General features: G+C 29.6%; 1 long non-coding RNA gene across 1 annotated transcript in view; it reads right to left on the reverse strand.

The window, feature by feature from the left end:
* LOC142323026 (uncharacterized) overlaps nucleotides 1-7669 on the reverse strand; it is a 79292-nt gene extending 71623 nt beyond the window's left edge. The window contains exon 1 of the long non-coding RNA XR_012756001.1: nucleotides 7591-7669. This is a non-coding gene — a long non-coding RNA (uncharacterized LOC142323026). The remainder of the gene's footprint in view (nucleotides 1-7590) is intronic.
* Nucleotides 7670-11341: the final 3672 nt, after the last annotated feature.

Genomic DNA, 11341 nt, shown 5'->3' on the forward strand with positions numbered 1-11341 from the left:
ATAATCTTATATTTATAGTTTTATACTTCTTGAATTTAAATTTTAATTATATTTTTCATAACGAAACCCAGTTTATAAATTCTAGCGAAAACGTGATTACTTTGCCTTAGAGAAAGTTACAACTTAGCAAACTAGTGTATTTTTACAGTAAAAATAATACAATGTTTAAGGTATTCAAAGAGATATGCTGATCTGAAAAATGAGAACTCACAAAAACCTTTTTATATATTTTTATTAAAAAGAAATGGGTACAAATACGATTGAATTTTAAATATACAAACGCTAACATCGTAATTTTCTTCAATTTTCCTAGTAATTCTCAATCCATGACGCATGCTACGAGGAAATCGAACTGGCCATGAAGCAATTACTCACGTATTAGTATAAGTTTATAGTTGTACTTTTTTTTAATAAAAATTGTTTAATTAAACGTCAAAGTAGCTTAAAATTTGAAGCTGCGTGATGTAAATTTTTTCTCTTTTTAAAATAATTTAAATAACCTCAAGAAAATAAAGGACTAAAATTAACTTATGAAATAGCATGTTTAATTTCAAAATAAACGTTCTCATAAATGAAAAACAATGGAGAGAAATGTTAAAACAAAAATTAGGGATAAATTTTAGCGAGTTTCCTAAAATTAATTAATTCAAATTGAAATAACATTCTTTTTATTTTTTTAAAACTAATTACAATGAATGAATCTCATCTCACAAAAAAAAAAATTATTACTCTCTATATTAAAAAGTAATTTAAAAAAAAATCATAACAGAGAACAATAATAAAAAATTTAATTAATGTGTCCTTAAAATAGATAATTAATTCTTGAATAATGGTTTGTGGAGATGTACGTAGCCACGAGCAAAAATATAAATATTTTTAAAAAAGCTGGAAATACTCATATTTTTTAATTAAAAAATTTCAAACATTTTTTATCATGAAATTTAATTTACTAACTTTTTTTTAAACCAATTATTTGAGATTATATTTTCAAAATTTAAATCCTTGTAAATATAAGTGCCAACTTACCTTAAGAAAAGAAAAAAAAAGTATGCCCTTTTTCTTTGTAGTAAAACTGGTACGATTTTCGATATCAATGAATAATTTCCACCCAGTAACTGCCTGAACGATAGCAGGATTTTCATGGAATATATACCGAACGAATCACCTCAGCATAGAAAGAGATAAATAGGTGTACAACGATCTGTAGAAAATGAAATAGTTAACGGAAATTGACATTTTCTACAAGAAGAAAAATGGAAAATAAATAAAACTCATAAAATTATTAAATAAATGATTGAATTCATACATATAATATAATTCTAGAAAAGAAAAAAAAAATTATCCATGAAATTAAAATGTAGCTAAAAATGTCCGCCAGGGTGGTCTAGCGGTAACTCATTGCAAATCGGTGGTTTAGAAGCTGGTTTTTGAAGTCGAAGTTATAAAGTTCAAATCCTAGTAAAAGTCGGTTGATTTTATACGGATTTGAATACTAGACAGGAGATACCAGTGTACATTAGTGATTGGGGTTCCATTAACGACACATCTCAGGAGTGTTTGGTCGGAGTCTACAAGACTAGATATCTACATATCATCCCTGTCTCATTGGTCCGTGGTATTGCTTATTATTTACAAGTTGAACAGATTGCGAAGTACACGGGAAAATAGATAAATTATAAAAATTGATATAAATATAATTTAGTAAAAATAATTGTTACATCAAATAAAATTAATAAAATAAAGATCATTATTCAATTTGTTGTTGAGCAATTTCATGTTATAGAGAAAAAACTCGTCAAGAACTGGACTTGTTTTGGAAAATGATCTAAAACGGTTAAATGGTGTTAATATTTGAATCAATTTCATAAGGAGTTGAAAAAACAAATTTCTTGTTATTCAAACAAAAATATAATGAATGTGCGATGGAAAGATAAAATATCACACTTAAATACCTAATAAATGGGAATGGGAATTATAACTGTGATCTGGTTAGACACACCGAAGAAGGTAAAGCATCTTGCAGTTACTCTGGGTAGTAATCGAATTCTAAATCAATATTGATAATATTACTAATCCCCCGATCTCCGTAACCGGATAATAATGTCTCATTCTTTCAACGGAACGTCTCTGGTTCGATTCCCGATCAGGGAACAAAATTTCTCTTCCATATTTCCACGCACAAGATTCAAGCTTACGTTGAGAATGAAGCATAAGAAAGACTTTTGAGACACCTTTGTCTAAATCCAATATCTGAGAACGCTACATATTGGATTTATACAGTTCTACATTCATTAACTTTTTGTAACCTGTTGGAGCGGTGCATACTGCTAATAAATCCACAGATAAAAATTAATAATAGCGTAAAAATATATCATACGACTAACGGGCAGAATATCTGAATTATCCTATCATTTAATAAAATGTTGGGAAAAAGTTTTTTTCCTTTTTTAATGCAAAAGTAAAAGAAGGGGTTTTTCTTACATTTCAAATGAAGTTTTTTAAACCAAATAAATTTCATTTTGATCAACTACCTTTTGACACTTTTGCGGAAAAACTTGTCATTGTAGAACTTCTCTATTTTCTGGATGAAAAACTGTGGTAAGTAATTTTCACAAACCTCTTTTAAAGCCAACTTTATTCCGTTAAAAGTGATCTGTTAAGACCAAAACAAATGGTGTAGTCCATATTGTCCTGAACTGCAGGTCAGGACAATATGGTGGTAAAATTTCCCGGCCAAACTCTCACAATTTTCGACCGATCACCAAGAGGATCTGGAGTGGTGGAGAAGACGACACTTTCCCAGCTTTATCTCGATTATTTGGCATACATTTTTCAGTTGTTGATAGTAAACATTAGAATCAATCGTTTGACCTGGCGGCAGTACCTCAGAATGAACAGTTCCTTTCCAGTTCCAACAAAATGGAACTGGAATGGATAGATCATTTTCAGATAGAACTATATTGGATCATTTTCCATGCTAATACAGCATCATTATTTTAGGGTCAATCCTGGTTTTGCCACCTTTTGCGGAACTTCATCTTGTTTCTTTTCCGTACATTATGTCCTGCGATATACATTTTTCATCCCCCGTAATGAACCGTTTCAAAAATCGTTCCATTTCCTCCGGTTTAGCAATGATTCACCAACGGAAATTCAATCCATTATATTCTTCATTGTTAAGTCAAGGAGCACCCAAACAAATGGTTTTTAACTAGCCTTCTTAAAATAGTTTAAAACTGTTTTATGATCGATGTTTAGGAATTCATATCAATCTTTTGCCCAATGTTTTCCATAATTTCATCGGTTTTTTTTTGTGATTGGCTGATTAGACTGAGGTTGATCATTTAAATCAAAATTTACAGATTGAAAACGCTTCAACCAGTTTTCTGCCACATGTACTGATACTGTATTATGTCCCTAAATACAAAAACGTTTTTGTAGGTTTGTCGCATTCTTCCATTTTTTTTTTTTTTGAAATAAAATTTCAAAATAAATCAAATCTCTTCTTTATCACATTTATTTTCAAAAACTATTCACTTTTAAATAAATAAACTAACAAACCTTAGCCATTTTAAAAATACTCAGTGATATGTCACTTTTCTAAGGTATGCATGTATTGCAAGATTTGATTATTATTACTACCACCAGAGTTACGCGATCCTAAAGTCATCTACCAGGAGAATACGACGATGTTTCCCAGCACCAGTATATTAAACTATTTCTTCAAATAAGGATTTTACCGATTAAAACAATTTCGAAGTTAAATTTAATAGAACTTTTGATGGTTTTTCTCTTGATTGCAAAAAGGATTCGGTCACAGTTAAGTTTAATGTAATTTCAAAATGTAATACTTAAGTACTATTTTTCTAATCACTTATATAAATTTACATTTTACATTGTTAATAGATTTCATTTTCAATGCAATACTGTAAGCGATTTTATACGTTCAGTAAATGTTTTTACTATATTTTGTAACCAATAAATTTATATTCTATTACAGTTTTAACATTTTAATAAACTATGTAAATTATATCCGATGACGAAGGCAACTAAATCAGGGGAATACTACGTAGAATGGAACACATTTCCTCAGTCCTGTAAAGTTCGTTAAAAAATTTAATGTAATTTTCTCTATGATAACTAAAGTTAGAAAATATTAGTTAATATAGTTAATATTCCACTTTTTATGTAAACAATCTCATAATACAATCATTATTAACCGATAACAAATTTACCAAAGCCGTCAAATGAACAACTCAAATCGTCTAGTACGAAACCACTGTCCATCAAACAATTCCCACAAATTATAAGACTACTATACGTATAACTACAGTAGACAAGACATTTACTAAAAATATTTCTTCAATTTTTTGGCGTGAATACATCTACTAAATTACTACAAAGATAGAGAAGTAGATACACGCAATTTCTATGAAAAGAAATCAAGATAGATTAGAATCGCAAATCTATAACAAAAAAAAAATTAAACTTTAACCAAATATGTGGGATGTAAAATTTGCGTGAAGCCAATTTCGTAAATCCCATTTCCCCTCCCTACAGATCTCCACGCGCTTCACAAATTACGCTTTGATATCATTTTACAATCATTTTAAACAAATTCTGTAAGCGAATGCTTTAAAAAAATGAAAATACAATAAAAACCAATATTAGTGACAATAAAATACATTTTTCAAAATAAATTTAGGTTTTTCAGAACGTCGGGATATATACAGATAAATCAGGTAAACAGGATAACAAAAAGACGAATAAAGAAAATTACATCTCATATCAACTAAACCAGGTTGATCGTTTAGACAACAAAAGAAACTGCGCGACGCCGAGTACTAACCCTGAACAAGTACCTCTCACACACCGTGACATTTGACAGTAATAAAAGAAAGAATGATTTCGAAATGATATATTTGTCTACACAACCCAATAAGGCGATATTCAATCAAGAATACTAGTTTAATAAGAGTGTACAAAAAGTGACGCAACCTTATGGAAGAATTTTCCTTTTTTGTTACAAGTTTAAATGAGGAAGAGTGGGTTACACAATGCAACAGAGAATATTCATTGTCTACCAATACATTAGATGTGTCAATTATGTCCAGACCCAGAATGCCTACACAGAAAATTATGGTGTGGATGTACCAAACAAGTCCTCCATCAAGCGGCTGTACGATAAGTTCCAAGAGATAGGATATGTGGTTGATGCAGCCACAAGTGGTCGATCGGAAATGCTACATTTCCGATCGACCGATCGAGAAAAGTTGATCGATGTGGAAGCTGCACATTCTCTTTGTCCCAATAAGTCTGCACGAGGCTATCTATCCGGTTTGGTCTCTCCGTTGGTAATGTCCCCACACGGCATTGCGCAAGTGTTTAAAGATGCATCCGCACAGAATTCGTGTTATTCACGTGTTGTTACCTGCAGACAATGGAAAACGAGGAGCTTTCTGCCAGCTGTTCATGTCATGGTAACGCTAGTCGGGGAAACTCGATGAATGGTTTCGGTTTGACAAGGCGTGGTTCCATCTTGATGGGTACGTGACTGCACAGAATTCAATCATTTGGTGTACGGAAATCCACATCAGCTGCACGGAAAAAAGTGGTCGTTTGGTGTGCAAATTCACGTAGGTGAATCTTCATGACATTCTTTCACGGCACACGATAAGCGACACACACATAGATGATGCAACAGTTTATAAACACTATACCTGCAGACCGCCAAGATTACACGTGGTCTCAGCTGGACAATGCTACGGCTTATAAAGCCACCAACACTGACTTTCTTGGATCAGTTTTCACGGACAAGTGTGTGGGGATACCTTAAGGATACTGCTTAAAAAACATATCCCCGCATGATTATCGAATTGCTATAACGTTACATCACTTTTTGGAACACCCCGAAATAAGGTCAAATGATCTCACAGTAATAGACATTTCGGGAATATGTTCTTGAAAAACGAATTTGACTAGTCATAAGGTGTATGTAACTGTTTATATTTTCTCATAAATGTAAAACCAACAACAAATTTATCTGCGTTACTACACAGTATTTTAAAATTAAGATGTAAGTAACTTTAAAGTACGTTCAACCTACAGATCGAAGTTGGTTAATAAGAAAATTCCACAATTGTTAAAAATAAATGGATTTCATATCTACGTTTAAGATGGATTCACACAAATAAATACTTGCGGATGTTCCCCTAATACAGCCTACCTCAATGTTTATTCACAAAATTTATCATTATAATATCTTAATCATACTCTTTCTTCTCAACCAAATTAAAAGGTTTATCGATGAACGAGAAGTTTCTCATTTGACAATCTTGTGGAATGACTACTTTTCTTATTACGTAAAAATTAAAAAATTATAGGGTAAAAAATTAAATTATTACATTAAAATAATAATAAAAATAAACTAAAGTTTTTCATAACAAGCCTACCGAAGTATTGAACAAAAAAAGGAAAAATATTCGCATTTAAAAACTTTGATAATTTTTTATATTTAATAGAAAATGAATAACAGATTGGTTAAGTATCATTTAATTAAACCTTAAATGAAAAAAAAATAATAATAATAGATTTTAAACCAATAACGAAACCAAAAAGGAAAAAATAATTAATTTCAATTTAAATTAAAGAAGTTATAAATGTAAAAAGTAGAAAAAAGTACTTCAAATTTAATACCCTAATTTCAAATAAAAAGTAAAAAAAAATTTGAATTATTTCAATAAAAAGAATCATGTAATTAAATAGAATTATGAAAGTAAAGGATAGAAGAGGAAATATTTTATAAATTTATTAATGAAAGCTTTGCTTTTCTTCTCTAAATGAAACGTTTTTCTCATTAAGTAAAATTGCTTTTCTGTACTTTTATGAGTTGTAAAATTTTGTTGAAAAAGCCGCACTCCACTTTCTTCGTCTTCTTCTTCTACTTTATCTTTCTCTTTTACTTATTCTTCTCTTTTTAGCCAACAACTTTGATCATAACTCTAAATGCATTTTAAAGATTCAATTTTTATAATAAGCAAAGTTATGACAGAAGAATAATGTCTTAACGAGTTTCAAAACTTTTATTTAATAACGAAACTTACATTTATGCAGCACTTGTTTCAAATTATAACAAATAAATTAAATGTTAATGAGTTCTTTATGTAATAGAATTCGATCCAAAAATAAATTGCTTATTCTATATTCATTATAAATTTAATTGATTGATATTTAATCTAAAAGTTTTACAACATTAATTTATTTTAGAAAAATAATTAAAAATTAAAAGGTTCTATATACGTTTAACAATTATTATTATTAAACTTTTTTTTTTTATAAAATGGATTAGGATTTTGTAAATTTAAAATAACAATACTTTCTCTTTCAAACAATAATTTATTTTATAGTACGACTATCAAGAATTCATTAAAATCTTAAGATTAAAAAAATAATAAAATTTTTATGGATCCAGAAACATTTACTGGATATTTACTCAATCTCCTAATAAGCATTTATATAAAACTTACCTAGGAGAAATCGGAACAAGTATACGAAAAATGGGTGGATAATTAGAAAAAAGATGTAACTTACGCAGAGATAAAGGTGAAATGAGACAGATTTACCACAAAGAAGTTCTTCCGACATTATCCAGGCAGCGAGGATCTCTTTTCCACAATTTGTGGGAAGATCGAGGTATGTTTACCCGGGATGAGATCGAACGGTGTACTTAATTCATTCTGTGAAGTAATATCTGACGGTGATTCCCGGAAGACAAACAGGAAAAAATTGATTGATTCTAAGAAATATTGTTTCAGACGGAGTGTATAAGATACATGGAAAAGTTAAATATAGAAAATTCCAGGAACAATATTTACAAAATAAGGAATTATTAAAATAAAAAACTAACATCAACATATAATACTTAAGCTATCTTAGTCAACAGTTAAGGGTCATTACAGATTGGTAATTTAATCAGAATATTCATGCAATGTTTCGAAATATTTTCTACGAAAATATCGCAACCATTTAAGAAATAAATATAAATATACAACACTTGATTCACATTTCAATCCTGAGATATAATTCCATAGGCAGTGCAATAAACATTATTCGTATTTACATATGTTTTTTTTTTGTCATAATGAACTAGTTGGACACTGAAACGTAAATATTCGTAAAATAAAACCGATACCTCATTTTTTACGTGAATGCTACTTTCTTTATATTTTTACAGATCATTGATCGTTAAAGTTTTGTTGTGTGTTTTGTTAATTTATTTATTACATTATCATTATCATGCCACTAACCATTACCCACTCACTAGGAATAATAATAATAATAATAATAATAATGTACGAATGAACGTTTTGAGGCAAACAACAGCAATCAAAGTAAATGAAACTGATAAAGTATGACTGATTGGACAGGCTAAGTCGTCGGGTTGTCAGCCTAGCACGCTGCCTCTATCCGACCCTGTTCAACATTTACAATGAAGATATGATAAAGAATATACTAGAAGAAAAAGAAGAAGGAATAAATATAGAAGGGCAAAAAATAAAATACATAAGATTTGCTGATGTTACGAGTATTTTAATTCTAGTTGATAGCACACCACGCGTTTCAGAGATGGTTAAACGACCTGAAAGAAGGAATGAAAGCATATGGAATGAAAGTAAATGTAGGAAAAACTTAAGTAACAGATGTAAACAACAAAAAAAAATTTTGTGGTAAAGACAAATGAAGGAAAAATACAAAAAGTAAAAAATTACAGATTCTTGGGAGTCTATGGTGACAAAGTATAAGAGAAATAAAAGGAAGAACAGCAACGGCAAGGAAGTCTTCAGTAAAAAGAGGAAATTACGAAGTTAATACGTCTAATTTAAGGATGGACGATGAGGTAGAAATAAAGGGACTGGATTGAGGCTTTTAAAATGTGTACGTGGAAAAGAATTACGATTAGGAGATACAGTTAGAGAAGCCGGAATCTTGACAACTGCATAACAAGGGTCAGTAGAAGAAGAAAAGAAGGGAGGAAGAAGAAGGATTAAACTAACGGACCAGGTGAAGATTGGAAACGATAAGGGGACGAAGGAGAAGGCTTGAGAGAGAAAAGGATGGATACAGTGGCGGCGTAAGGGACCTGAAACCGAGCAGAACATCAGATGATGATGAAGATGATAAACTTTTTGAATGTGATGTTTTTGAAAAGGATTAAAATTGTAAGCGTAACTTTACGCGTGATAATTAGGTATATAATACTGTACGGTCGATTATCATAAAACAAGCACGGCGTTGTGCTAAACTTTTCCGCCATACATGCCTCTTTACCCCCTTCCATTCATTATATCTGCAGTTTAACAACGAAATAAATTACATTAACATCGTATATATAAATAAGCGTACGAACAAAGTTAAATATTTTGGATTATTAGATTTCGAAATATAAAAATACTTGATGGGTAGATTAAACCCATTTTAGCTATAAAGTCTTTTTAGACAAAACTCCAGTGACAAAAATACGTTACACGTGTAACAACTCTGAACTAAAAACTACATATCTAAAGGATGAAGCTGAAAACGTCAACAAATCGTTATTTTTGAATTTTGAATTGGAATTAATTTTGAGAAACTTCTACAAGAAAAAATTTTTATTACACCAACACACACATATATATACACGCGAGAGCGCAAACGAACGAACAGATTTACCATCTTTGGGGATTATTCAACATTTGAAGACTATCCTAGTCCAAGAAAAGTGTAAAAGGATGGTTTTAGGTAGCATTACCATACTTCTCCTTCTTTATTACTGTTAAGTTCCGTAAATATAAAGGTGGTAGATTGATTATCAGATAAATAATAAAGAAAGTACCAAAAATGACCTAATCATTCAATAAATAAAAAAGCACCCCATGAAAAGATGAGTTTCACAGAAACTCATTCAGTGATTTCACAGAAATTAAATATACCGTATACCGTTACATATCAATGCGCAAAGCTCGTTAAAATGCAAGTGATAAATGGCATCTCATTCAGTACAAAACATAGCTTAGCTGAATATTGAACATCATTCCTTCAGATAAAACAGCAATAATTAGTGCTAGTTGTATCTCAAATTCTTCGTATATATTAACCGTAGGAAAAACTAGGACAGATAGAGTAGAGAAAAATTAATGTACCTTATTAAAACAATGCAATCCACACATACACATATATATATACACACACACACACACACACACACAGAGAGAGAGAGAGAGATTGAGAGAGAGAGAGTGTGTGTGTGTGTGTGTGTATTATACTACAATTGCCAAAAAAGTAAAAAAAGATGGATTTCATAATATTGTCTGGCGATGATGATTAAATAATTCATCACAGAAGAATCTGAATTTAATTAATTTGCTAATTAGAGAGTTTTAAGTATTTCGAATTCATAAAATAGAGAGAATATAGAGTATTTAGAATATATATACGTATGTTAAATGCTATAACCGAAATGGTTACAGTAACCTTTAAGGATTAATTTAATTTTATAAAACAGAAAACAGTAATTAGCATAATAACAAAACTTCAGTTAATTATACATTCAAATTGTAAAAATCAATTAATTAATTTCCAATAAATTAATTATATAATGCAGTAGACAAAATAAATTCGCAATAAATAATTCATAATCAGAGTAAATGATTACTTTCTAACGAATAAAAACCTCCAAACCCAAATTAAAATTTTAAGTTGAAGACAATATTTTCAATCCATCTTGATCAACTGAACGTATAAAAATAGAATATAAGCACTGATTAAACTTTTTATATGTAATAACAGTTTTAAAATTGAATGGGATTTACTCATGTGAATAAATGTTTAGATGAAAAAATAATTAACTGTGATAAAATTTAAACCAGGAGTATTAAAAAAAATAATTCAAAAGTATAATATTATTTTACAAATATATATATATTTGTATATGTTTTATGTATTTATATATATATATATAAAACATACGTATATATAAATTTCTACGTTTCATGATATTAAAAATAAATAAAATTTTGAACAAAGAATTTAATATTCTGATATGAGAAGGAGAGAAAATGAAGGGATGGATGAATAGAAGAGAAAAGCAATAATCTTATTTTATATAAAAAAAGGAAATAAGTTCTTTTACATTCCATCAAACTTTTAGTCAGAATAATGAAATTCATTCTCTAATAACATTCCTTCTCATCTAAATTGTTAATCTCCATTAATGCAAATATACATATAGAGATAGATAGATAGACATAGAGAAAGAGAGAGAAAATGAATGAAAGGGAGAGACTGAGGGATTAAGTGAAAAAGA

This window comes from Lycorma delicatula, chromosome 4 (genome assembly GCF_047948215.1).
Source record: "Lycorma delicatula isolate Av1 chromosome 4, ASM4794821v1, whole genome shotgun sequence".
In the NCBI taxonomy this organism is placed as follows: domain Eukaryota; kingdom Metazoa; phylum Arthropoda; class Insecta; order Hemiptera; family Fulgoridae; genus Lycorma; species Lycorma delicatula.